The 26,572-nt window shown below is 40.1% G+C and overlaps 1 long non-coding RNA gene across 1 annotated transcript in view; it reads right to left on the reverse strand.

Annotated features, from left to right (window-relative positions):
- LOC139439398 (uncharacterized) overlaps positions 1-26,572 on the reverse strand; it is an 82,650-nt gene that overhangs the window by 50,521 nt on the left and 5,557 nt on the right. Inside the window, exon 2 of the long non-coding RNA XR_011649307.1 lies at positions 5,514-5,620. This is a non-coding gene — a long non-coding RNA (uncharacterized lncRNA). The remainder of the gene's footprint in view (positions 1-5,513; positions 5,621-26,572) is intronic.

The raw sequence follows: 26,572 nt of genomic DNA on the forward strand, positions 1-26,572 counted from the left end.
AAGGAGTGCCTTGCCACGCAGGGGTATCCCCATGCAGGGGAGCCCCACGTGCAAGGAGTGCACCCTATAAGGAGCAGCCCAGCATGAAAGAAAGTTCAGCCTTCCCAGGAATGGCATTGCACACACGGAGAGATGACACAGTAAGATGATGCAACAAAAAGAAACACAGATTCCCATGCCGCTGACAACAACAGAAGCCAACAAAGAACACACAACAAATAGACACAGAGAACAGAAAATGGGGGGTTGAATAAATAAATAAATCTTTAAAAAAAAATAATTGGACTGACTCAGAAATTCCAAAAATCTAGTAGAAAGCTAGTGGGTACCTGCAATTACTAACACAACATTGAGCAGAACAAGAATTAATTACTAAGGACAGAATGAATTGAATAAGAATGATTATGGATTTTGCTTGAAATATTGCTAATATTTTCTTTCTTTTTCATATACAAATAATACATTTTCCTTTTCCCTTAAGCTTTCATTAACTCATAAAACATTTATCTTTTTCTCCTTGCCTGATGCCTAGAATTCAGAATCTCTTATTGAATATTCTGATTTTCATGGAAATATAAGTACTTTGGTAAGTTCAATAAGAAATACTCTCCTTATTAATAGGATATTATTCAAGTCACTGGTTATAAGACCAAAGCTTTAACTACAGTATCATAACTGAAAATGATACTGGCTGAGTCTTGGATCTTGGGATGACACGATTTGTAGTATGTTTCAAATATTTTTTGAAATACTTTCCCTTATTAAAATCATTACAGTGCTTCTTATTCATTTTCTTATCTCTAAAATAATGGCCACGACTATCGCCCTGCCACAAGTCAAGCTAATGTGGAAGGCCCTTAAGCATAAAGATATTTGTAAAAGTATGACAAAGACAAGCTTAACTATAACTAATGCCTAAGAGTCACTCATTAAGAACTTCCTTGTTGTTCAAATATGTCCACTGTCTAAGCAAAACTCTGCATATAAACTGGCAGTTTTCCCTCCTACTTGGGACACCACTTCCAGGAACGAGCCATCCTGGGCACAAAGGGATTTATACCAAATATTGATCAGTGGTGCTTTCAGAAAAGGATCTTGATCAAAAGAGGGAAATCAGAAAAACAGATAAAACAAAATGCAGTTACTACGGCAAAGAGATTTAAAATGGAGTAAGGGGCCATAGAAGAAGTTACTCTCATGTATGTCTCAGTAATTTAAAAAAAAGCCTGTCAAAGTATGGGAAATTACAAGTAACAATGTTTCTCAGTACTCTGAGGACATCTGGATGCCACAAACCAACCACAATATGAAGAAACCAAGAAACTGCCTTATGTGAAGGACATCTGGGAAGCCCCAAATACCTCCCAATAATAATTCTTTAAGACAACTACTGAAATCTTTTTCTTTAAAAACCCTTGTTTGAAAGCCCCAAGAAGCATGCAAACATTGGCATTCTCCCTCAGTGTCTCAAGAAACCAGCCTTCTCAGCTAGCCTTTTACCAGAAGACCTCCAGACCCCAGGGACAACTGAACTTTTCTCTAGCATTCTGCAGGGTTTTCCAGAAAAGTTGTTCCCCAAACATGTGGGTATTTTTCAGCTCTTCAAAGTGACAATGGCAGGGAGGAGTAACAGAGTTGATGGGGATCCTCAAGGATGAAGGTTAAATTTAAAATAAGCTTGACAGGCTGAAGAATAAATAGAATTCAATTTAGAAAGATTGTGCAGTGGGTTGTTCTTGTACAGGCACACAAGAAAAAGAGAAGTCCCAGGGCTTACAAACATAGGTCTGACAAGTGAATTGTACCTCATCCATGAACCAAGTGATCACAGCAGCTCAAGGCTTTTCAAGTACATCGTGATTGATTTGGGGGAGCTGGATAATTCTTTGGTGTGGAGGGGGTCTGTCCTACACCTTATAGGATGTTTAGCAGCATCTCTGGACTCTATCTACCAGAGGTACCACAACCACCCTCCATTTCGCCAACCAAAAATGTCTCTAGTCATTATCTTCTGGGGGCCAAAATTGCTCTCAGTTGAAACTCACTGTTGTAGTTATAAAAACAAAAATCGTTGTATAGACATAAAATGGAATATTATTCAGCTATTAAAAGGAATGAAGTCCTGATACATACAACAAAATGGATGAAACTCTGAAGACATCATATTGAGTGAAGTAAACCAGAGGCAAACAGACAAATATTGAGTGATTTCACTGATAGGAAGTAATTAGAATAAGCAAACTCAGAGTCAGAAACTAGAATATTTTTTTCCAGGGGAGGAGGTGGGGATAGGGAATAGGGAGTTCGAGCTTCAAATGTACATGGCTCTTATTTGGTACAATAGAAATGTTTTTGTAATGGATGGTGGTGATGGTAGCACATTGTTGTGAATATAATTAACAGCACTGAAATAAATATCTGAATGTGGTTAAAAGGGTAAATGTTAGGTTGTATAGATAGTAATAAAATAAATTTTTAAAAAAATCCATGGAATCACACAACACAAACAGTGAACTCTAAGTTAAACTATGGAGCATAGTTAATAATGTAAATATTAAAATGTGATTTCATTCAAGGTCTCTTTCTAGTTGCATCTCCAACCAGTGATTGGTAGTAATCCCTTGGCACCAGGGAGGCTCATCCCTGGGAGTCATGTCCCATGCTGGGGGGAAGTAATGCATTTACATGCTGAGTTTGGCTTAGAGAGTGGCCACATTTGAGCAACATGGAGGCTCTCAGGAGGTAACTCTTAGGCACCCTGCAGCTCTAGGCCTAGTACATATTTCAGGCACAGAGGTTCATAAGCATAGTCATCAGTATCATCCTTCCTTGTTGGTCTTTGCCATCACACTTGGGGGATTATTGCTAAGAGTCTTCAAAAAAGAGTCAGGAGGTCATCAGGAGGGTCGCATTTACACATGCCTCAGCAGGACCCCAGAAAAATCCAAAGTAGGTACAACCCTAGGTACGGAGCCTCCCTGAAGGCTACGGAGACCCACAGGGTATATGGTCATGGAAGATGGATTTGGAGTTCTGTGCCATGTCAAAGGGCCCTACTTTAGAATTTGTGCTCCTGAGTGTGATGGAGCTGGACTCAGATGTGACCTTTCTACACATGCCTGTGGTTGGTGTTAGGGATGGTGTATACTCAGGGGACTTGAATCTCTGGACTGCCCACGTGTCAGCTGGGCCCTGAGCCTCAGCAGAGTTGCAACTCCTACTCTCTGATTGGTTGGACTTACCCAGGTCAGCTAATGGAGAGGTGAAGATGGCCAACCACCACACCAGGGAATAAAGAGTGCCTACAACTGCAAGCAGAAGAATTGCATCCATCATCCATGTGGAATCTAAGCACCCTCTTGATCTAGAGGTGAAGGGGACATCACCATCCCAGGGTCCACAGAATGGAGGAATAAAATATGGATTAGAGTGGACTTACTGATATTCTACTATAAAACTATTGTGACTAGTAGTAGAAGAAAGTGTAGCATTGATTTGGAGAAAGTGGCCACTGTAGTTGCTGACTGTAGGGATAGGGAAGAAGAGATGTGATGTGGGGGCATTTTGGGGACTTGGAGTAGTTCTAAATGATATTGCAGGGTCAGATGCTGGACTTTACATATCCTGACATAACCCACTGAATGTACTGGAGGAGAGTGTGAACAACAGGGTAAACTATTATCCATGTGATGCAGGAGTGCACCAAAATGTATTCACCGAGTGTGATGAGTGCCACAATGATGGGGGAGGTTGTTGGTGTGGGAGGGGTGGGGTGGGGAGATGGGGGGTATATGGGAACCTCTTATGTTTTTTAATGTAACATTTTTTGAGATGTATATATCTTCAAAAAAATACAATTTACAAAAATGATGTGGGTGGGGTGGTGGGAAGTGTGTTATATGGGAAACTCTTATGTTTTTTAATGTAACATTCTTTGTGATCTGTTAACCTTAATAAAATAATTTTAAAAGGAACTTAAAAATAAAATAGATCATCGAAAAAATAAAAATAAAATAAAATTCTATTTGAAAAAAAAAAAGTGCTTTCATCAATTGTAGCTAATATTCCACACTAATGCAAGGTGTTTATAATAGGATGCATATGGGAAACCCATTTCTTATGCATGGTTGTTCTATAAACTCACAACTTCTCTACTTAAATTTTTTTTTAAAGTTTTAGATCTTAGTCATGATTTTGCTAAGGATACTTGAAAGGGAAGCCTTAAGGTAAATGTGGGGGAGGTGGATGGTGGGAAGGCAGACCTGGGATTATGGAGGGACTAGTCAGACTCCAAGGTCCGTTAGGGAGGGAGGGAAAAGTATTATTCTGTGAATGGAGCCGGGGAATTGTATACTTTGAAGATGTGTACTTGGGCATCTTTGGGACTTGGGAATTGCCTGTATGACATTGCAATGACAAATACTATTATATATCTTGAAATAACATGAAAATGTGTGGGAGAGAGTGTAAACTCCAATGTAAAATGATAATCCACGCTTAGCGTCAATGTTCCAAAATGTGTTCATCAACTGTAAAAATGGTACTACATGAATAAAGAATATTGTTAACATGGGATGGCTAAAGAGCGGGGCATATGGGAATCCCTTATAATTTTTTATGCAACATTTATGTAATCTAAAATCTTTTTTAAAAGAAAACATGTTAAAAATATTTTTTTTCCTTTTTCAACATTTAAGTCATTACACCAAGTCAAAGCTATTAAATGTGAGCTATAGTTATACTGCCTGAACAGCTATTTACAATAGAAAGGGCCTTCCAAACCGGCACTACAAAGGAGAAACTCCTCACTCAGCAAGAGGGTGATTTTTTGCGAGTGCACAAACAGGGAACTGGGGGAATTTTCCTCAAACCAGTTCAAAGTTAGAAGGGGAGAAAAGGTTTTTGTAGGCAAAGAAAAGGGGGTAGGGGTTAAGGATCAAGTGATAACTGTGTGATACATTCTTGCCATGCCAGTGATGACTCGGGATTTTTTAAAGGGTCTCATGAGGAGGACGTGGGCAAATTTCTCAATCCTGTGTTAGCTCAAGCATGCCAGAGTTCTGGGTGTTCTGGTTTCAGGACTTATCATTTAAAGTTTGTAAATGGATACTGTTGTGTGAGCAGCCGACCGCTCAAGGATATCAAGCTTTTTGTTTCTGAGGAAAGTTACAGGTTTACTGGGTTTTTAAAATGCCATTCGGTGGTTTTGCTTTGAGGTGTTATCTTATCCCTGTTATTCCTGTAAGCGGAATGGGGAAGATCTAGTTCCAAGAACCCAAAAGAGTATTAGATTAATAGGAAATCAGTTCAACTAGATCTGGGGAAGGCATTAGAATTTTTCAGAGCTACTTTAGAAAGTAGCATGTCTGGTTTGATACATCAGATGTTACATAAAAATTCTAATACCTCACAGTTCCCCAACCAAATTTTTACAACTACTTTCCCAATTTGAACACACTGTGGAAAAGCGAAAACTCAGTTCCCGTGGGCGCAGAGGATTGTGGGTATCCTACCTGGGGCTGTTAGTGGTCCCCCGCGTAGCACTCTGGGAATGGATCCGTGGGATCTGTCTACGCATGTGCGCCTGGGTCCTCCTCCTCCATCCGGGCCTCCGGCATCCCTGGAAGAGGAGGGGTCCGCTTGTGGGTTGAGGAAGGAGAGGCGGTGACCTTGTGCGGTAGAGAGGGCCGAGGTGATGGTGGACTTGAGGTGGTCGTCAGGTGGGCCTGTGACCGTCAGGAGGCCTGTACTCCTGCCTCCTGAGACACAGAAGGAGTTTGTCCCCGTCAGGAAGTGGTGTTCGCGTGGCCACCTGGGTGGGCACCGTGTGCTCGGGCCAGCCTGCAGCCAGACTGTGGGAAGGCCCTTCAGGCGGCGGAGGGCAAGGTCTGTACAGAGCGTGGACCATCAACCTACCAGAAAGGGCGGGGGCCTGATCTCCGGAGTCAGAAAGACCCGGGTGGATTCCAGCTCTGTCCCCTGTAACGGGGTAGGGGACATCTGAGAGTAGAGCATGCACGGGTCTGTGAGCCCCTCTCCCACCACATCCGTCACCACGTGTGGATCTAGAGATCGGCTGAGGCGCCTCCATTCTCACCTTAGAGTCACAGAAAGATAACACAGGAAGCATTTTATGTTTCTGAGTTTTCAGCGCCAAACATTATGGAACTGAGATGGTGGCTTGCCGAGGTTCACCTGACACAGAGCCAGGCATAAAACAGTGTTCATCTCTCTGTCACAGGTAAATTACTAGAAGCCTCTGGTAAGAAAATGGTTTTTAACATCTGCAGCCAAGGTAAAACAAAAGGTGAAACGTTCTTTCGTAACAATAACAAAAAAATCCCTTCATTTTTTTCAGTTATATGGTAGCTTCCCTAACTCAAGATGTAAAGAGCATTAATATGCACAAGATAAACAATCTAGTCTGAGTGTTTTTGCCATCACGTGAGTTTAAATGAAGAAAAAGATTTTCATCTCTGGTATACTTGAAATTGCTTAACAATCTTCTCTTTTTATATGTTTTCTGTTAGTTAGGTGATATCAATTATTAATTTAATAGGAAAAGGAGTCTGCATTCACTCAGTGAAAAACTGCAAGGAGTAACCCACATGTTCCTATCAGAGGGGACTTGTTCACGTGGAGCTATGGGTCGTGGTCCTTTCTATTGGTTCTCAAATGCCAATGGGACATTGTTCTGTTCCCCAGCTGGAGAAATGAAAGTGCAAAGTGTAGGGAAAGCACACCCGATACCATGACCCTGTTTCTCTTTCCTCCTCCTAGCTGAACCAATCTCCACAGTTCTCCACACTTTCCCAAGAGCAGCAAAAATGAGCAAATATCAAGTGAGTTTTTATTAATCACTTTATTTTACCATGGATTTTAGAGGTCTTTAAGGCCCATACATTAAAAATGAAATGTAGGCATAGACATAAATAAGAAACATTTAGGGAAAATCTAGAGTAGCAAATGAATAGCAATGTGGGGTTGGTAGATGTATTTAGTTCTCTGCAATTACAGATTTATCATGGTTAAGATCGAGTTAATTTCAGAGGTTTCTGAATAGCCATGGCAAAAGACAGGAGGACAGTGCTTGTGTCAAGAATGGTATTGATGACAACAGTGAAACGACTGGATTCTTCCTCGGCACTAAAAACTTCTGACCCTGAAGTCTGACACTGTCTTGGTCTTAATGCAGGTGATTTAGTGAACAGCCTTCTGTTTCTCATTGGAAGTAGAAGGCAGAGTGCCAAAGTTCTGTTCTTCTAGGTACCAAAACCCAGGAGCTGAGGTAACATCTTTTTGATGGTTCTGCCTCATCCTGGGGTAAAACCCAGACTATCTGAAAAGTGAATGAATGAGCTGCCTACCCTTAAAATAGTTTTTCCTAAATATTTCTCTCAATTACCTCTCAAGGCAGGTCATTCCGCAGAGAGTTTAATGATCTACATTCTGATCAGTCTTTTTCACTTTCATTCACCCTTCAGCCCACTAATTACAATTTTGGTTTCTATCTACATTGGCCTGTGACTTCCAACTGGCAGTAAAGCTACTATCAGTCAAAACCAGTTGGTCTTTTCTAGTTCTTGTGTTGTAATACTTGATCTTGTTGCAGCACCTGATTCTGTTCCCTGCTCTTTTCCTCTGAAAAGTCTCTCTGTTGGTGCTCCCAGTCCTTCAGCGAGAGAAAACAGGCTTTTCTTCTGATTGTTTTTCTCTATATCTACAGATGGTTCTGGTTTGCAGGCTTCTGCAGCACCTTGCCTGGCATATATGGGAGACAATGAGGGAGCTCTGGGAACTCACTTCCATGTCAATTCTCAAGCCCCAAAGTCCCCAGGCAGTGCCCCTTCTTTCCACCTTTCAGAGTCTTCCTGTGTTTGTTATATTGTGTTAATGAATTTTTTTACTTGTAAGAGGGAGTACCTGGGAAGAATGGATAGTTTGTTCATTTTTAATATTTTTTCAATTAATTGTAAGTATTTGAGAAATTTTTAAAATATAGAAAGGCACAAAAATATACCCATGTCCTTAAATTACCAAGTATAAATGGTTTTCATATTTTTCCCATATTTATAGTTTTTTAAATTTCCTTTAATTGAGGTATATTGAATGCCACTGAAGTGTACAAGTCTTGAATATACTGTCGGATAAAATTATACGTATATACATTCCCATGTAATTTGCCACCCAGATCAAGATGTAGAAACTTTCCTTCCCCCAGAAGTTTCCTTCATATCTCTTCCCAAAGGGTAACAACCACTATCGTTCCCAGTAGCAATCACTAATCCTGACTTTCATCACCATATGATAGATGTGCCTGATTTTGTGCATCTTAATGAAGTCATGCAACATGCTTTTTGTTTTTTTTTAGGTCTGGCTTCTTTTTTTCAACACAATGTTTTTGAGATTCATCCACATTTTTGCATGTATCAGTAGTCCCCTTTTACTGCTGAATAGTACTCCATTGTTTGAATATACCATGATTTCTTTATTCATTCTCTAGTAATGAAGCTATAATTCTAGAAGAGATGATTAAATTACTTTTATCTGCTCCCATCACACAGTATCCCCAAACACTTTGGTTTAGCTAAGATATTTTGGAGTCTTTGTTTCATATTGAGTATGTTATTAGATTTACCTTTTCAGTAGGCCAATTATGTTTCAAGAACTCTTATTTTTATCACTAATGGTATGAATCACCACTCCTATAATATCCTTTGTTATGTGGGAATTATACATACATACCAAGAATATTTTGTTTACCATTGATTTTTTTCCTCTTCATTGTCTCCTGTCCTGACATTCCAATTTATATGTTATTTCATTTTAGCACCTCCCCAAGCATTTTTATTGGAAATGGTCAATGGTGGTTAGTTTTCTAAGGTCTTCCTTATCTAAAAACTTGATACAATGGTGAAAATTGATCTGGGTTTAAGATTGTTGGTCGCATTTCTTTTCTGTTGATAACCTTCAATGTCTACACATATATAGATGAGAAGGCCGTTCATAGTCTGCCTCTCTTTCTTGAGTGAGGTACCTCTTCTTTCTGTCTAGAAGTTTGTATGATTTTTATGCTCATTTTTTTATCTGCCATTACCTTAAATGATCATGGCTTAACTTATGTTTTAGTTCTAATTCCCCCTTAAGCTAGTCTCCTCTCTTCTAGAATATAAATATGCTCATGCATACTACCTCCAATGTTTCTCTCTTCATTGGCTCCCTGGAGAAGAGGAAAACTTACCAGAAGAAGAAGGAAGCACACTATAGGAAGTCGACTTACATTTTTTTTCTAAAAATATAAGAATAATTGTTTTACCAGTATTTTATTTCTTTCTTGAGAGTGCCTGTAGATAATGCATAAATGCCTACAAACGGGATTATGGTATAATATAACATTTTTACTGAATGAGTTAGCCCTAGTGTATAGGGCAAAATAGGTCCATAATAGGCATCCTTCATGATTGTTTACAATGTCCAACTGTATTTTCCATGTCACCTGTTTCCAGACCCTTCATTTTGATAGAAAGTGTGCTGATAACAAGCTTCATTGTCATTCAAGGACATGACTGTGGAGTTCACACAGGAGGGATTCTATTTACATTTCCTTTTTATTTCCTTAGTTTTTCCTGCTGTCCTTTTTATGTTCCAGGATCATCTAGGATACAATATTAAAAATAGTTGTCATTTCTCCTTGCTCTTCTCTTAGCTGTGACAATTTCTCAGACTTTCCTTTTTGTTGATGGCCTTGACAGTTTTGAGTAGTACTGGTTAGGTTTATTGTAGAATGTCACTCAGCAAGATTTGCTTGATCTTTATCTTATGGTTAGACGGGGGTTATGGGTTTTTTAAAGGAACACCATGCAGGTAATATCCCCTTTTAATTATGTCATAGCAAGGGTAGAGTCTATCAACATGATGTATCACTGTTCATATTGGCCTTGATCACCTGGCTGATTTGCTGGGTGTCTCCACTATGAAGTTACTCCCATCCATACCGTACTTTTTAGGAAGAGGTAACAATGTGCATCCTTGCCTTAAGAAGTGGCAAGTTATACTTCACCACCTTGAGGCCAGAGGATCTATACAAGTTATTTGGAATCCTTCTGCATGGGAGATTTGTCTATTATTCCCCATTATATCCAATAATTTATATTTGTATGAACTCATGGATATGTATATTTTAATGTGAGTATCATCTAATACTACTTTATTTTGTTGCTCAGATTGTTTGCAAGTTGGCCACTGGCAGCTCTCTCAGTTGCTCCTGTGTTCCTCTGACATAGGCCCATCATCATGGGATTTTTTTATTTATTATTTCTTTACTCTCTGGCACTACAAGATGCTCTAGGCTCACCTTTTATCTCTTTTATCTCTTCTGCTCCAGTTCTAGAATCATCCATATCTCCAAGGAGCCCTGGTTTGGGGACCTTCACACCCCTCTAAGTCCTCAGCATGTAGCCACCTGTGTGACCTAGACATAAGTTAAAGGTTAACAACCTCCCTGGAGGGAAGAGAATGCATAGATGGTGTCATAACTATAATCTTTCCAAAGCAGTAAATGTCCGTGGTAAATGTCCTTACTGCCACATAGTGAAAACATCACCAGACCCCATGTGCTCCATCATGGGACCCAAGCAGGAACTCTGTTCTCATACCCTGTGCAATGTCCTTGTTATATCTTACATCACCCCTCATTTTCCCATCTCTTTGTGAAGTTCTCTTTATTCTCTGAACTGCCACTGTCAGACAGTCTCCCCTGTCTGTAAGTCCCAGCAAAGCCTATGCCTGACTAAATGCCAGGTGTGTTCCTTGGTCTTGTGGCCTCACCAAGTCATGCCCTTGAGGAGCCAGGTTATAACACCTGTTCCTTTTTTTTTCGAGAATGGTATTAGAAACCAAGATCCGAATGCAAGATGTGCTGGTGTTACTGGAGTGTCAATACTTCCAGCTGACAGAGCCCTTAAATGTACGTGTATATACTAACCCAAATATAAACACATATCTATAAACATTTCTCAATGTATCCATTTAATCATGAGTTCATATGGATTTCTTCAACTCATCCATCACCACATGCATTATTCTAGCCTCCTCCTCTTATCTGAAAACTCCCACTTCAGCAGTGAGAAACCTGTTTCCTACTGTCTGCCAACCATTTTTAATTGTTCATTTTCAGGATACATGTATAGCACTATCATAATTAACCTGTACCCCCATACAAAACAACCTTATCAACAAGCCTACAGGCTTTTTTTGTGGTTCCTGTTGCCTTTACTCTTACAGATTCCACTCATTTTCAAAGTTAGTTAGGTCAGCACCCTCTCCCCCAACTCCCTTCAATAAGGTTCATACATTTTTAGTCCAGTTAGAGTCCTTTTTCACCAGGTACATTCCATTCTGGTATCCCCTGGCCTCCTAAATAATTTTTTTAAGTTTGTATACATTAAGTTTCTGCTATATCATTTTATGGGTTTTGATAAGTACCTAGTGCTGTATATACACCATTGTAGTTTATAGTATAATAAAGAGTTTTTTCACTACCCCCCAAAAAATCCCCTTACTTCACCTATTCATTCCTGTTCCCTTCCCCCCAAACCTCAGGCAACTAGTAATCTTTTTACTCTATAGATTTTTCTTTTCTAGAATATAATTTAAATGGAATCATATAGGATATAACCTTTTCAGACTGGCTTCTTTCACTTAGAAATATGCATTTAATTTCACTCATGTGTTTTTGTTGCTTCATAGTTCATTTCTTATTATCTCTGAATACTATTCCACTGTACTGAGGTAATATTTTGTTTATTCAGTTACCCATTGAAGGAAATCTTACTTGCTTTTAGTTTGGGAAAATTATGAGTAAAATTGCTCTGATCAATCGTGCAAGTTTGTGCATGGTCATAAGTGTTCAAATCAGTTGAGTAAATCTAAGGTATAATTGTTGCTTCAGATGGTAAGACTATATTTAGCATTTTAAGGAACTACCAAATTCTCTTGCATTGTGTTGTATCATTTTGCATTCCATCCAGTAGTGTATGAGAGTTTCTGTTGCTCTGCATCCTCTCCAGCAATTGGTATTGTCAGTGTTTTGGATGTTATACATTCTTTCATTATTGATTTTTGTAATTTGTGTCATCTCTTTTCTTTCTTGGCCAGTCTACCTGAATGGATGTTTGTCAGTTTTATTGGTCTCTTCAAAGACTCAATTTCATTTCTTTGATTTTCTCTTTCATCAGTTTACAATGATGTTAATTATTTCCTTTCTTTGAAACTAGAACCATATTTGTATCCCTGTTCCACAGTATCTCTGTGAGTTTGGGTAAGAGTATCATGTAAATGATACCTCCTAAGAAGTTTGAGAAATAAGTGAAATTTGTGTATTAAGTCCCTGCCACATGGTAGATATTCAGTTAGTATTGGCTATCAAAGTCAACTACTGTTGATTTCAGTGTGTTCCCATGTGGTGAAGCAAGATGGCTGCCAATCTCTGCAAGGTTTCAGCCTTCCCCTCTTGGCTTCCTCCCAGGTTCAGCTAACCTGCTTTCTTCATGATTTCAGCTGCAAGCTGGCATAGGGCTGGTTTCTTAGGGCTTCCTCTCTTTCCTAGGACAGAGCTTGTTTCTTTCCAGGCCTTCTATATCAGTCTTGGTTGTTCTGCTCTTTTCCCAATTTAGGCTGTAAGCTATGGGCAAAATGGCTTATCTATCCCCAGAGCCTCAGCTGTTTGAGCCTTTTCCTTTCTGTCACATGGCAGGATCAAAAATGACAGAGCTCTCTGTTCCAGACATGGAACATATGACAACATGGATGAACCAATAGGACATTATGTTGAGTAAAGCAAGCCAGACATAAAGGGAAAAATAGTGTATGATTGCACCATTATAAACTAAATATATTGTATAAACTCATGGCATTAATAACTAGAATATAGGTTACCAGAAAATAGAATGAGAAGGGAAAGCTGAGGATTAAATTGGGCAGAATTGGTTAAAAAGGTTGTTTGTTAATCTTTGGAAATGAAAAAGTGAAAGCCCAACATTTTTTTTATACCTAACCTTGCTATTATTATATGTATATAACAGTGGTTGAAAGGGAAAGTCTATGGCCATGCATATTACTAGAAGGAAAGCCAAATAATGTAACATGGGAGTGCATTAGCATAGTGAAACCTCATGTGAAATATGAATGTATGTATATTGAATATATGACTGTTTTTCTTTGGAACTGAACAAATGTATGGTAATGTTGCAAGAGGTTAATACCAGGCAAAAATACAATCAAAGCAAACTATGAACATGAGTAACATAGTAATATATTAATAATTTTCCAGTAAGGGTTAAAGAAATAAAAAAGAAATGTACTAAGGGAATGAAACTAAGCACATAGGCACAAGGTACTACATATTGCTTGACTCCAACTGTATAAAATATGAATTCAAGTAAACTAGAGAGACAGAAACAGAATAGCAGCTATGTGTAGTAGGAGAAGCATAGAGAGACTGCGAGGTGATGAGTTTTTGTCTGTTTTTTTGTTTATTATTATTATTGTAATAATGAAAATGTTCTGATAATGATTGAAGTGATATGTGCACAACTATATGATTATACCAAATACCATTGATTGTACACTTTGGATGGATTTATGCTTTTTTAATATGTATCAATAAAATTGATTTGTTTACAAGATAAGTGTGATTTCCAACAAAAGTATTTCTCACCTTCTGTACATTGATAAAGTTTCTCCCATGAGTGGATACTCTATGTTGAATGATGTGTCCCTTCTGACGTAAGGATTTCCCACATTCATTACATTCAAATGTTTCCTCTCCTGTGTGAGTTATCTGATAGACACTGAGGGCTAAGTATTGATGGATAGATTTTTCATATTCACCAGATTTGTAAAACTTCTCTTCAGTGTGCACTATCTGATGTCCTGGTAGGCTGAATTTTAGCAGAAAGAATTCCCATATGCATTATGTTCAGTGAAGTTATCACCAGTTAGTGTTCTGTGAGGTGCTATGGTCATGGACTTATCAAAGTTTCCTCAATATTTATCATTTTTAAAGAGATTCTATTCAGTATCATTTTTCCAAGGTTGAAGAATGTGTGACTTTTTGGTAAAATCATCCCCACATTAATAGTGTTTTACTACATGTAAACTTTATTATATTCCATGATGGTTAACTTTTCACTTAAGGTTTTCCCATTTTTGTTAAATTCAGGAAATCTTCCTTGTGTGAGTTAACTTGACAGGCAATGAGTATTAACATCACAGTTTTTCCTAAGTTCTTCCTGGCAGGAGAAAGAGGACTAAGAGGAAGTCCTGGGCGAGCTCACAATTAAAGGAATGGAGGGCAGTGTGTGAAGAGGAAGAGCCTGTCATGAAGCGTGTATGTGTACCAGTGTGCCTGTGAGTCGGTAAGTTTATGTGTGTGTGTCTTGTAAGAAAGCATCTGAGAAGAGTAAAACCATCAGGTAAGTGATCTTGTGAGAAGAAGATTATGCCGGCAGCAGATAACCAATGGTGTGGAACGACATGAGCTCTACCAAGAGCTTGAGTTACCTGTAGTCTTTCCAAATCGAGCAGCAGTGCTCACTACCCAGGTCCACACCAATGTGGCCCTAAAATTCGAATCAAGAAGGCTTCCCCAGGGTCACCAATACTTTCACCCTGGAGGCAAACACTCCCTGAACAGTCATGAAAGCTGGACAACCTGGACTGGTGGTCAGAACCACGTGGAAGGAAATATCAGACTCCGTTTCCTTCCTTTGCAGACCGTGGTTCAGCTTCGGCCCCCACCCCTCTCCCTTCTACCCATCTGTAGACAAGCTGATAAGAAACCTGCCTTTTCCCTCCTGGGGTGCTGACTGGGAGATTCAACCAAGGACCCCTGCCTTCATGCAGAGCTCTCACCCATGCCCTAGCCACAATAAAACCCAGGCCAGGCTCTCCTCCTTGTCTCTCCTGCTGTTTGGACCTGATTGGGGGCCCACCCTACTCTCCCCAGAGACCTCATCTGTGTAAGTAACAAGCCTTTTACTACCCCCTTGGTGCATGCAATATCATCGGTCTCAACAAACAAACCAAGTTTTGGCTGAGAGTCCCGCCTGCCTTTGCATGGTGAGATAGCACTAGATGACTTCAAATAACCAGACAGATGACAGGACATACATGTTTCTGGCTCTAATGATTTAAGCTATTACTGCACACACTTCAGGGTCTACTGCCTCAACCAAACACATCTGCCTAGCAACCTGATGAGTCCTTTTCAGCTAATGGAAAAACACGTGAAACTGAAAGAAGTTAAACACTAAGGTTGCTAAGGACAAGTTAACACAAATAGCTAAAATCTTAAAGACTTCATTATTTACAGCAGTATGATGTTACAGAAAGTCAAAACAGATCCTTGCACTCTAGGAGTCTCAGCCTCTATTATTTATTCTTAGTCTAGGTTTCTATTTCTATTCTTATTTTGTAACATTAGCTCAGTAGCACATTATTAATGATAATATTGTGGATAGTGGAAATACGCAGTACAAATATTTTTCCCAGGGTCACTGCCCCAGTCACATTTCTGATTTATTTCAATAGGAACAATAATCATGGCTAAAATTCACTGAGGATTTATTATGTTCCAGGAATTATTTATGTGTATATTAAATAACTCAATCTTCATAATAGCTCTGAAATAGGTTACTAGTATTGCCTACATTTTTAGATACAAGGCACCTGAGACACAGAGAGGGTAAGTAAGTTACCCAAGGTCACCCTGCTGGCATTAAGCTGGGAAACCCGAATTCCAACCCAGGCCTTCTGTTCATCACCCTACACTAGTTTGCCTAAAAGAAAGCATGGTTCACTGTGTTAGTCCATTTTAGTGAATTATACCACTTTATTTGTCATACACAAACAGTACAGTTGCTGTTTGAAATAATGATGCCAGGATCATTTTATTCATATGCCTACACTGAGAACTCTCGCTATTCTTCTGGAAATAAAATGAGAAGCAAGCTTCATTTGAAAATGGAAATATTCTTTAAGTATATAGCATGGGCACATCATTACAATGCTCAATCCTAACAGCAGGTTCTCCCGACAGTAATGACCCGCCATGAACAGACATGGCGTTACCCAGCCCCGAGCAGGATGGCCACATCTGAGAACACAAGGGGAGCCTGCTCTCCTGGGACTCGTCCCTTGAAAAAGTCCCCAGCTCCCAGACCTGAGTGGACCTAAGGTCCTGAGTATCAGGGAGATTTCTGAACACATCTGTCCTGCTCCCCAAAATGCACTGGCCGTTCTGTCTGCTTGTTCATCCTCTGTCCCGATGTGCATTTCCAACCCCAAGTCCCAGCCAGCCCGTAATCCAATTACCTAGTTCTCATCAGGCCTTCTGCACTTGGATTAGACGCTGCTTCTCATATGAACTAGGGCTTCTGAGGACGCCAACCACAAGCTCCTCCCAGCACCCTGGCTACAGACCTCATGCATGGAGTTTGTGTTATCCACATCTCACCTACATATGATAAAGATGTCTAATATACCCATCCAAGGCTTCCTTTTTCTTGCTCTTTGATTTTGGGTAGTTGTCCCATGTCTGGTTTTTGTCAGCTGTTGTAACACCTTGGGCCAGAAATTGTTATGCATTTTGCTACTGAAAGAAAATGAAACATTCAAAACCCACCAGTGGATCTTTTCATGGATAAATGAACCATTTCTTGGAGATCTCAGAGGGACTTACATGAAAATTTGTTTGTATTAGGTTCCCTACAAAATGTTGAAAAAATATACATGGTGCTTCTCCACATCTTCCCTACTTCTTTGTGGGGGGAGTGGGGGGCGGGGGCGGTGGGGATGAATGGGACCTCATTTTTTTTTAATGTAATTTAAAAAAAAATAATAAATAATTTAAAAAAATAGCATATTTTAAATATGTCAATTCCTTTTGCCAATTAATTTGACAAATATTTACTGAGGGTCATAAGCAGGGCACTGTGGGGACAAAGAGATGTGATTCTGTTTTTGGGAAGTTAAAAAACAAGATTGGGTAGGATATAGGAAAAATAAGAATCCTTATACATTGTTGGTGGGAATGTAAAATTATGCAGCAGCTGTAGAAAAGTTTGATGGTTCCTTAAAAAGGTAAACATGGAATTACTCCATGGCCTGATCATCTAACTCCCAGGTATATATCCAGAAGAACTGAAAAGAGGGACTCAAACATACTTACACACCTATATTCATAGCAGCATTAATCACAATGGCCAAAAGGTAAAAACAACCCAAATATTCATCAACCGATGGCTGGGTAAACAAAATGTGCACATCAATACAAAAATGGAATACTATTCACCTAAGAAGGAATAAAGTTCTGATATATGCAACAACATGGATGAACAGGGAAATCATTATGCTAAATGAAATAAACCAGACACAAAAGGACAAATATTGTATGATCTCACTAATAGGAAAGAAACAGAATATGCAAACTCATCGTCAGAAATTAGAATACAGGTTATCGGGCTGGGGTGAGGTGGAGAATGAGGAGCTACTGCTTAATTGGTACAGAGTTTCAGTGTGAGGTGATGGAAAAGATGTGGTGATGGATGGTGGTGATGGTGACACAACATGAATGTAATTACCACTACTGAATTGTATGCTCTACACTGGTAAAAAAGGGAAATTTTATGTTGTATATATATTACCGGATATATTAGTCAGCCAAAGGAGTGCTGATGTAAAGTACCAGAACTCTGTTCGCTTTTATAAGGGTATTTATTTGGGGTAGAAGCTTATAGTCACAAGGCCTTTAAAGAGTCCAACTCAATCTACCTTAAGAGGTACTTTCTCACCCAAAGTCTGTTGCCATGTGTTGATGCAAGATGGCGGGCCACGTCTGTGAGGGTTCAGTCTTCCTCCTTCCTCTTACGGCTCCATGGTCCCAGCTTCTTCTGATCTCAGATGTAGGCTGGCATAAGGCTTGTCTCTCTCCACGAGGCTCGATTATTTCCAGACTCAGCTGCTCTGGTCTCCACACGAGGTCAGCTGTAGACTATCAGGCTCATCACTCTCCCTGGGCCTCTGTCATGTCTATGGAGCTGTCGCTATTCCTCTGTGTTCTTCTCCTGTGTATGTACTTCCATGTGAGAGTCTATTTTATCTCCACCAATAGGGTGGGGCCTCAACCCTGCATGCCCTAATGATGTGGTCAAATAAAAGCCCTCATCTTGGTTTAATAAAGAAAAAGTGAAACCTCTAAATCTAATACAATCTAATAGGTCCGGAAGAACAGACCAGTTTACAAACACAACCCAATATCTACTTTTGGAATTCATAAACAATATCAAACTGCTACACTCCACCCCGTGAATTCCAAAAAGACATTACAATATTCAAAAAACCTTATTTCAGTAGCAATGCTAAGTACAAAATCATATCACAATCAGTTTATAGAAATATAGTTTGTCCCGGGGCAAAGCTCTGTCTGGCTGTAGACCTCTGAAACTTACAAAACCATTTATCTCCTCCCAATATACAAATGGAGAGACAGTGGATAAACATTTTTATTACCATAAGGAGAAACTGGGAGGGAAATATGCGTCATGGGTCCCCTATGTTCTGGAAACCTGCAGGGCATATTTCATTAGATGTGAAAGTCTGAGGATCACTCTCAAAATGTTAAGTTTCTTCTCCCTGGGGCCTCATAGGAGCCCACCCTTTGCACAGGCTTGCCCAACAGCCATTTTCAAGAACACTAGGGGGATAGCCACACCTTTCCTGATCTCTGGGGTAGAGTCTTATCCCCCTAGTACAGTGAGATGAAGGCAACATCCTCGTTAATCTCTGGCACACTTGCCCAACCCTCTCAGAGCAACTAGTTGGCAACTTGGCCTTCTGTAATTCGTGGGGGACAGGCTCACCCCTCTCAGACCTTTGGTGTTAAACTTACACTCTTCCTAACCCTTGGGGAATATGCTCCACCCTCTCTGTACCCTGGGGTGGCAAAACTCTCCCTGAACAGTGGGTGGGAACATCTGCCCTCTTCAACTGCCAGAGCAAACTCACTCTCTCTGTATGCAAGGGTGATGTTTCTTTCTTGGCCCAAGGAAATGCTTCATTCCAGATCTTAGCTTCTGTGGTTTACCTCTTAAAGCCATTTTCACTTCCACCTTTTCCCTCCATGTCCCTTTTAGTCCAGGCTGACAGTGGTTTTATTCATAGAGCTCTCTCAAAAAACTTGTTGGTTTTGCATGCAGGAAGCAGGGGTCCAAGCCATCAGACAGTAAGACTTTCCACAAGTCCTTCCTGGATAACTGCATTTTCAATCCTGACTTATAAGTTCCAAATATAATTATTTCCTCAAATGGTGCACTATCACCTGGGGACTTGATTTCCAAATGCTTGGAATTTCTGGAATCAGTTTCTGTTTTCTTCATGCCCAACAATTCAGTTCTCAGTTTATTTCTCTCATCTAGCATTTTACCATAAGCTGCAAGGAGAAGCCAAGTTGCATTCTCCAAGTTTACTTTGGAAATTTCCTCAGCTAAATGCCCAGGTTTACCATTTTCAAATTCTGCCTTCCATAAAACATCAGGATTTAATCTTGCTAAGTTCTCTGCAACTTTAAACATGGATTGCCTTTCCTCAAGTTTCCAATAATAGTTTCATCATTTACTCCTAAGACCTCATAGAAAGTCTCTTAAGTGTCCCTATTCCTATCAACAGTCTCTTCAAAGCAATCTAGGCCTTTTCCATCAAGCAGTTCACAATTCCTCCAAAAAAAATCCCTTATTCATTTATAAAACTGTTCCAGCATTCTGGTAATTGCAAAAACACGATCCCACTCTCTGGTACCAAGTTCCATATTAGTCAACGAAAGGGGTGCTGATGCAAAGTACCAGAAATCTGTTGGCTTTTGTAAAGGGTATTTGGGGTAGAATCTTATAGTAACCAGGCCCTAGAGAGTCCAACTCAAGGTATCCTAAGAGGTACTTTCACATCCAAAGTCTATTGCCATGAGTTGATGCAAAATGGCAGGCAATGTCTGCAAGGGTTCAGCCTTCTTTCTTTCTTCTTCAGGTTCCATGGGTCCAGTTTCCTCTGATATCAGCTGTAGGCTGGCATAAGGCTTGTCTTTCTCCCCAGGGCTCAATACTTTCCAGACTCAGCTGCTCTGGTCTCTATACAAGGTCAGCTGTAGACTATCATGCTCATCACTCTTCCTGGGTCTCTACCGTGTCTATGGAGCCATCTCTATTCCTCTGTGTTCTTCCTGTGTGTGTACTTCTATGTGAGCCTGTTTTATCCCCACCAAGGGGGTGGGACTCAATCCTGCAGGCCCTAATGATGTGGTCAGATAAAAGCCTGCATCTTGATTTAATGAAGTACAAGTGAACCATCGGAATCTAATAAATCTAATGCATCCAGAAGAATAAACCAGTTTACAAACACAATCCAATATCTATTTTTTTGGAATTCATAAACAATATCAAAATGCTACACTGGAATTAAAAAAAAGTTAAAACCATAGAACTGCACAACATAAAGTAAACCCTAATGTAAAATACAGAAGTATAGTAATAATTTAATATATAATTATATAATATATAATAATTAGAATAATAGGATATTATAATAATACAGGTTCATCAGTTGTAACAAAGATACCATACTCATGAGAAATAATAATAGGGAAAACTAGGGGGACCAGGGAAAGGTAATATAGGAACTCTGTACTTTCTGCATGATTTTCCTGTAAGCTTACACCTGCTGTTACAAAGATAAAATCGCTGGACTCAAACAGGAAAAAAAAATCTGATGTAGAAGGCAGACAAATAACCATCTGTTCTACGAAGCAGAGAAGAGCCTGAAAACTAATACTGCCCATAACATTGTTTTTCAATAGATGCTAAACCAATTGCCTAAATAGATGGAACAATTTCATTTCTTAACAAGATTTGCAGAAAAAGGCCCTAGTTGAAGGGGAACCAGCAGTTCCTGGCTCTACTGGTAGATGGGAAAGGCACGGGCCACTCCTTAGCTCGGTCGCTGGGTTCCAGTGGTCACTCAACACAGCCAAATCTGTGAAAACCAGATCTGTGCATTTCGCTGGATATTTTAGGAAAGAGAATCATTGGTATTTTTACTTACCCAACAAATGTTTATTGATAACCCACTGTCTGCCAGGATTTCTCCTGTGCTCTCAGAATAAAGGAATGAAAAAAAAAAAAAGGAGACCACTGCTCTCTGGGGCTTGGGATGGAAGATAAACATGTAAGTGCATAGTATTTCAACTGGTAATGAGAGCCATGTTCCTAAAAAAAAAAAAGAAAGTAAAAGAAGAACATTCTCTCCATTAGTGTTCCTGGGCAGAAAGATCTTGATCTTGGTGCTGCCACACAGGAGGAGGCTGGCAGCACCTCAAGCCAGTACTAGGAGAACAGACTTGAAACATGGTGGGAAGCCAATCCCAAGGTAACATTTCATCACCTGGATCCAGCCCTGCCTGAAATGAAATGATGGCCTTTGTACGGGAATGCCAGCCAACAATCCCCCTGTTTTGTTTAAGTCCTGATCTTGTTTCCCATTCACATTACAGTGATACAAAGAAAAGGATCATTTTCTGGCACACATACAGCAGACCTCTGATCAAAGGAAATTTGTCACTTACAAGGAGAATCAGTGAAACTGGTGGCAATCTCATAAATCAGGTTTCTAAAGTAGATAAGCAGGCTCAGCATTATAACAAAGAATAGTAAATTATTATGATCAAAATTTTATGTTTTATTAGCCATTGAAGTATAGTCCAAAAAAGATTATTTGACTTTCTCTTTAGGGTTTTGACTCTGAAATTTGTCAACTGTATTATGCTCTACGTCTGGAATTTTTTCAAAAAGTTGCCTTGTAACTTTAAAAAAGCAAACATTAATTTGGTGTTTGCTCTCTTAAACTCTCTTAAATGTATCCTTATACTCTACTCAAAGAATTGGCCTTCTATTCCCCAACTTTCTTTAACTCTACGCAATGATGGCACATTTCACATTTTGTAAAAGGATGTGCTCTGAAATGTCAAGCCTCACAAGGTTTTCTTATCAGAACTCCCAAGAGCCGATAATAAAACATTGCCAAGAAGCCAAGAGTTGCAGATACAGGGGACCAGCAAGCCTGATGATACCACACCAAGTATTTATGGCTTCCTTTAAACATTGTATTACTTTTAGTTTAGCAGTTCTCCTATACTCAAGATGCTGAACATCTGTACACAGCGATTTAACAAGAACTATTTAACAAATTCATCATTTTAATCATGGAAATCTTTGAACAGATATCTACATAAATGTATCATTTTTCTAAAAATAGCCAAATCATAGACATAAAAACAGCTGCAAGTTTTTAAATTATTTTATTGCATAAATATAGGTTTTAATTAAAGTTGCTTTCCTGGACCTGAATCAAATTATTGAATTGCCTTCTAATGCTAATGGGGTTCCAGTGATATCTATATCCCTTGAAACCACATCCGCATCTTAGTGCGGTGTCCTCGAAGACCAGGACCCAGGTAGGACTCAGAAGTGGTGAGAAGTGCTGTGGGGTATGAACATCTGCGTATTTTTTAGTTTCCTGGGCTGTTTAGGCAACTACTATGAAACCACTTGTGCAAAACAATGGGAATTTACTCATGCACAGTTTGGACACTAAAAGAAAGTTCAAATCAAGGTGTCATCAACACGATGCTTTCTTCCCAAACACTGGAGTTCTTGGCTGGCTGCTGGCCATCCTTGGTCCTGGCTCCTCTCCACACGGACTTTCCCTTCTCCCAGTTCTGTTGCTTTGCATCTTCTGGGACAATGTAGTTTTCTCACTCGCTTTGTCGGAATTCCCTTCTGCTTATAAAGAACTTCAATAATAAGATGAAGCCCCCTCCTGACTGGCCTGGGTCATCTCATCAGAGGTCCTACTCAGGATGGGTCCAGCCCACAGGAATGGACGAGCGTTCAGAATTTGTTTTCCGGGGCCCACACAGCTCCAGGTGACCAGAGCACACTAACCTGCTAGAGCACAGAGTGTCCAGGGCACACGAAAAGGCAACAGCATTGACGGGGTCAGGGCAGATGCTCTCATACTTATTAAGGGCTCACATACCCAGAAATCCAAACTGGAGACTTTGCATCCCGTACAGGTAGCAAATAAGAAATACTCCCATTCCACCTGCCAACACAGCCTAATCTGATACATGCCACTTCCATTGCTATCGACAGTGATTTCTCCTTCTCTCTTCAGCTCTAACAAATCACCCTCCCCCAAGACATCTGAATGTACTCGCACATAGACACAGTGGTAATTCTGTCACTCCATCAACTCACTACTCCAAAAATACTACATGTAGCTTAATTTTATCAAGATTTCTGGCTGCCTGAGAACTTACAGATTTTAAAGTACAAAACAAATTACTATCTTTGAACACTGCAAGTAGCACCTGACTTAATGTATAAAGGCAGCAGGTCACTTCCGCAGTAATTTCACTGCTTGACTGAAGGTTCCAGGGAAATCCTCTGTTGGGGCTTGAATGCCACAAGTAATGGGGCTGACAGTAAAAAGGTGTGGGGACCACAGGTCTAAAACACTGAGTTCAAGTGGCTGAGGAAGGTTATTTAGACCGTGACAGATTTCAAATAACATTCATCAGCCCCTTCATAGTGGGTGGAACTGTACCCTCAGAAAGATACATCCAAGCTGAACATCAGAGGGTAACATTATTCGGAATAACAGCTTTTGCAGATGGAACCGAGGGAAGGATTTCAAGATGAGATCATCGGAGATTAAGATGGTAGTTAAACCCAATGATAAGTGTCTTTCAAAAGGACAGGGAAAAAAAGGTAAAGGGGAGCTATGGAAGAGAAGGCCACGAGTGAACACGGAGACCGAGATTGGAGTGCTGTGTCTAGAAGCCAAGGCTCACCAAGGGCTGCCCATAGTTACAGCAGTGAGGAGAGAGGCATGGCAAGGAGCCTCCCCCAGGGCCTCCAGAGAGAAACAGCCCTGTCCACAGCTTGATTTTGGACTTCCAGCCAGCGGAACTGAGAGAGAATACATTTCTGTTGTTTGAAGCCACCCAGCTTGTGGTCATCTGTTAGAGCAGCCTAAGGAAATGAATGTGCCCCTTCTTCCACAGTGGCACAAGACAGGCATGACATTAAAAATTCCTTCCAGTCAACCACCACACCAGGGAGCCAATAGTGCCTACAACTGCAAGCAGGAGAATTGCATCCAGCATCCATGTGGAATCTAAGCCCCCTCTTGATATAGAGGTGGAGTGGACATAGCCATCCCAGGGTCCACAGGATGGAGGAATAGAGTGTGGATTAGAGTGGGCTTACTGATATTCTCCTATGGAACTATTGTGATTAGTAGTGGAACAAATTGTAGCATTGATGTGGAGAAAGTGGCCAGGGTAGCTGCTGAGTGTAGGGAGAGGAAAGAAGAGATATGATGCGGGGGCAGTCTCAGGACCTGGAGTTGTCCTGGGTGGTGCTGCAGGGACAGATGCTGGACATTGTATGTCCTGCCACGGCCCACTGGGTGGACTGGGGGAGAGTGTAAACTACAATGTAAACCACTGTCCATGCGGTGCAGCAGTGCTCCAAAATGTATTCACCAAATGCAATGAATGTGTCACAATGATGAAAGAGGTTGTCGATGTGGGAGGACTGGGGTGAGGGGGGTGGGAAGTATATGGAGACCTCTTATTTTTTTAATGTAACATTTAAAAAAAGTAATAAAGAAGGGAAAAAAATTTTTTCTATACGGGCTGTACCCACAGACCATGTCAAGGGATAAGTCACACAACATTTAAAAGAGCATAAATGTCAGTATGTGGCTTATAATACAATATCCTCTTAAATGACCCATCTGAAAATGTTTATCTGCCAGTTTAAAAAGACAACATCAACATGTTTTCCCTCCATGAGTACTTAATTTGAAGTACTGCCCAGGAATCATTTAATAATAAAAGACACAGCACAACTCTCATATAGTATACCATTTTTTTTCCTTTGTGACTTATGACCTTAGAGGAAGTTTGTTTAAAGCACCATTAAATGGATATATATTTAAATAATGACTATATAGCTCCTAATTTTAAACAACTTAAAATAGCAAATGTTTTATTATTCAATTATTTTCCAAATTAGTACAGTGAAAATATCATTCTCTGAAACTTAAGGAGATTATTTTTACCCTTATTGAACAGTAAAGCCTTCCTAGAACCAGAGAGGAAATTTCTTATAAAACAACTACCAAACTAAGCACACTTATTATCACACAATGCTATGTGTACATCCTCTAAAAATATGCAAAACTTAAATGAAAGTATTATTTTTAAAAAATTTAAAATATGGCTCTTACAGAAATAAAGAGCACATCCATACCAAAAATGGGTAGTTCAGCAGTAAGAGGATTTTTAGGAATGGGGAATTTGTGGGCCTTTATAAAAGAATGTTGGAATGAGAGCACCAGGTTATTATAAAAACCAATTAATATCCAACATGGCAAAAAGCACTTTGGAGTTATCTTTTTTTTTTTTTTAATTTATTTATTTATTTAATTCCCCTCCCCTCCCCCAGTTGTTTGTTTTCTGTGTCTTTTTGCTGCATCTTGTTTCTTTGTCCACTTCTGTTGTCGTCAGCGGCACGGAAAGTGTGGGCGGCGCCATTCCTGGGCAGGCTGCTCCCTCCTTCGTGCTGGGCGGCTCTCCTTATGGGTGCACTCCTTGCGCGTGGGGCTCCCCTACGCGGGGGACACCCCTGGGTGGCACGGCACTCCTTGCGCGCATCAGCACTGCGCATGGGCCAGCTCCACACGGGTCAAGGAAGCCCGGGGCTTGAACCGCGGGCCTCCCATGTGGTAGACGGACGCCCTAACCACTGGGCCAAAGTCCGTTTCCCATGGAGTTATCTTAACTCCAAATTTAAACTTGACATGAAACATCTGTGTGTCTGAACTCAAATCAAACAGTAAGTGACCAAGTCAAATATGAATGCATTCTTCCAGATAAATAATCATTGGGTAGACCTATTAAACTGTACAAGAATGAAAGGTCACATCACATCCTCTTTTGCAATATTTACAAAATTGTGTGTAATATTTCCTAACAGTTGATAAAAACATTTAAGCACATAATTCTACATTTCCAAAAATCAGCCTGACCTTAGTATTTTCAGGATGTATCTTCAAATACCATAAGTAAGGATCTGTTTACTAGTTTGTTGGAGGGTCTTTCCAAGAAGTGCAAGATCAAGTGCCTACTAAAACACTTTGCTCTATGTGCTGTGATCCCCAACACATTTCACCACCTTGATACACAAATTCCCTGTCCGACAGCTCCACAGGCACCCCCTCTCCTGGGCTCACCTACCTTAACCAAGCCGATTAACTTAGAGGATGGAACTCGCTCTAGTCAAAAACTACACAAGCTGTCAAGGTAAAGAAAAGTCTGAAAAGCAAGATCTGAATCCGTATTAGCCAAGGTGAAAATTCCTTAATAGACTACACTGAACCTCTTAGCATTCACGGC

This window comes from Dasypus novemcinctus, chromosome 8, assembly GCF_030445035.2.
Source record: "Dasypus novemcinctus isolate mDasNov1 chromosome 8, mDasNov1.1.hap2, whole genome shotgun sequence".
In the NCBI taxonomy this organism is placed as follows: domain Eukaryota; kingdom Metazoa; phylum Chordata; class Mammalia; order Cingulata; family Dasypodidae; genus Dasypus; species Dasypus novemcinctus.